Consider the following 3521-nt stretch of genomic DNA (forward strand, 5'->3'; position numbering starts at 1 on the left):
TCGGCCCATATGAACCGAAATAATAAGGATTATAATCCTTATTTTCGGTTATTCCAAAAATGTATAAATGTGTTAAATATAAATTGTAATCTAGTGAGGATCGAACCCATGACCTCTTGGTTTGAGTACCCTCACTATTACCACTATGACACATTCATCTTGTTGATATTAAATATAACCGATTACATTTAATTACGAATTAACATATTAATTCGTCCAAGCTAACATTACATACATTTAATTAAATATAATTTATTATATTCAATTTACGAATTGACAGTTAATTCGTCTCAACTAATATTATTTAATCTTCATTAAATAATTGTCTCATCAACACATTGACTAACTGTTTAGTCATATAAGGCATCAATGTGATTATATTTCTATAACCACATCTCTCAAACACATCCTATAGGTGTGACCTTTAGGGACCAGTTGATCACCGCCATCTGTATGATAATAACGTCAAACTTTCTAGCAAGCCAACCGTTATTAGGTAATCGTTAATCAACTGATTAAAATACGAAGTATACCCTTGTGAACCTGTAAGAGATTTACAAATGTTATCACACTAATTTGTAGAGGACACAAGCTCCAACAAACTCCCACTTGTCCTCACAAGTGTATGTGCGATAACCGATTCTCATATCCTAAATTTCTCCCACTCAATGTAAAACAATTTGCAAGTCCGTATTCACAAAGGTCGTATTTTACAAGCGATCATTATCAAGAGTGGTTTCCCCGACTAGAGAGTAACTTAACTGATAAACGAATCATCATTCGAGCATGGCCATGCATTTCAGTTACTACTCCTCGAGTGGCCCTGAGAAATAACTATACCTGATAAGGGTTGGATATTTTCCTCAATTCGAATCCTGCAGATGTAAGCGCAGTATGAAATGATTCAGAAAAAATCTACTTCGCCTCCAGTTACGACAGACCGTGAGAAAGAAACCAAAGTCACCCAAAAACTGCCTTAATCTCAAGAGACAGTCGATAGTCAAAAGAATCGACTCTAGGAGGACAATGGATGTCCTATCCACGACCTGGCACCGAATGTTTTAAACATTTAGGACTCCATTACGTTGTCACAAAAAATTTGTCCTACGAGGTATCGTTATAATTTCGTATTTGTGAACGATCAGTCAACCGTTTGACTTATGGCTCGTTGAACCCACCATCAATCGACTGCACAATATAATAGCCAGAGTTATCAGCTCTTGGAGGCAATTACGGACCAAACAAAATATAATGTAATTCAGTTCACTTTGTGGCGTTTAAAGTTGTCAGTACAATCCACATGAAAAACAAAATATTATAATAAAACGATGAAGTTATAAATAGTATATGAAAAAGAAAACGTATCGAATTCATAATCAACTACTATAACTCAGGTACACGTTTAATTCTCATGAAAATAACGTGCCCTCCATGCTTATCATATTTCAATGGCTCAGTAGTAGAATCTGCTACAACATCCTGTTTGGAACTATTCCAGCTGACCGCAGCACCATTAAGAGTAACAACGAATCTTGACTGAGATTTCTAATCATCTCGATCCGTTTGGGAGCTAGCATCTGCGTAACCGATTGCGCATAGCTTAGTATCTCCTCCATAAGTCAATACCCAATCCTTAGTCCTCCGTAGGTACTTGAGGATATTTCACCTGGATTCTTTTGGTACCGACTCGTCATACTCAATGCATATGCCACGTCTGGATGTGTGCATATCATGGCATACATGATTGATCCTTTTGCAGATGCATAAGGAACACGACTCATGCGCTCAATCCCTTCAGGCGTCGTGGGTGACTGAGACTTGCTCAACTGCATCCCAGACGTCATTGGAAGGTTCCCCTTCTTGGAGTTGGTCATGCTGAACTTCTCAAGAATCAATATATATAACTAAAGGAGGCTTTTTTTTCTAATTATACTATTAGCATTAGAATTAGGAGATAATTAGTTATTTACAATTTTTCTATTATAATTAGGAGCTTTTTTTCTAATTATACTATTAGCATTAGAATTAGGAGATAATTAATTATTTACAATTTTTCTATTACAATTAGGAATATAATTTTCCTATTAGAAATGAGAATTAATTAATTATTTTACAATTTTCCTATTAGAAATAGGAAATAAATTAACAATTTATTAAGGCTTTTTTTTCTTTAATTATACTATTAGAATTAGGAGATAATAATTATTTAAAATTTTTCTATTATAATTAGGAATATTATTTTCTTATTAGAAATGAGAATTAATTAATTATTTTACAATTTTATTATTAGAAACAGGAAATAAATTAATTATCTACAATTTATTAATACTAAAAAATTATTCATTAGTATTTGTTCACTTTTTATTAAATTAGAAGGAAAATAAAACCATTGATATATTTATAATGTCCAATTTTATGACAACTTCCGATTAAAAAAATGAGGTATTATGAGGCTAAAAGGCTCTAGGCCGAACTGGGTTGTGACAAATATGCATGATACGTACTACATGGAATTTACTCATGTAAAGAGTAAAATGAACGCTGAAATATGCCCCTACGTCTTTTGTTATTGCTAATGTCATATTTAATTATACATAATACGAAGTTTATTTTTCAAATGTCATATGTATTTCTATTACTAATTTCAAAGTTATTTCCCTCACAATACACTCTAACTTCTATTGATAATTTATTATCATATTATTTACATTCATTTGTCATTATATAAAAGTATATTATTCAAAATTTAAATAAGATATTCACAAATCATTGATAAGTACAAAGTTTGATATCTATTTTTCAAGGAGTATTAAAAGATAAAGAAAGTTGCCGCTAATATGTGAATCGAAATATCATATTATGACAAATGAGTAAATGTTTTGAAAAACTTTATTGTGCGATTGCTTTACAATTTAAAGTAAAAATGGTACCATGAGTAATAAAATAGATTTGAATGAGGCTTGAAGGTAAATTAGATACACTTATTATAGAAATATGTATAAAGTTAAGATTCAATTCAAGCAACGATCAACATTAAAAAAAAGTCATGATAAACACATAAAAGGGTAAGAGTAGTCTTTCCCTAACATAGTGAAGACCGTCTCTCTCAAGCTTTTCTTCTGACAAATTTACATGTATAAAAAACGGTACTATTCAATTATATGGAGCAAACTAATTATTGTTGATGCTATAATTTTTTTTTTGTGTGTGTAAATTGAGCACATCATCACTATAATTTAGGGAGAGATACGAATTGGGGAAGGGTGAGACATATTCGTCATGCATAATACGATGCTTTAACCACCTTTAGATAAATAAAAAAATTTAAACCTAAAAGGGGGTCACGTACTTGCCAACTCTTCTATAGTTCTCTACCGCATTAATATTGTCATGAAGTTTATGACATTTATTTCATATTAATAAAAAAAATGATTATACTGCTTCGTACAATTTGTGATTTATAACTTTTAGCTAACTTATTTGAACTTGCTTAAATTTTTATATTTTAAGTGAAGAATATT

This window comes from Silene latifolia, chromosome 1 (assembly GCF_048544455.1).
Source record: "Silene latifolia isolate original U9 population chromosome 1, ASM4854445v1, whole genome shotgun sequence".
Lineage (NCBI taxonomy): Eukaryota > Viridiplantae > Streptophyta > Magnoliopsida > Caryophyllales > Caryophyllaceae > Silene > Silene latifolia.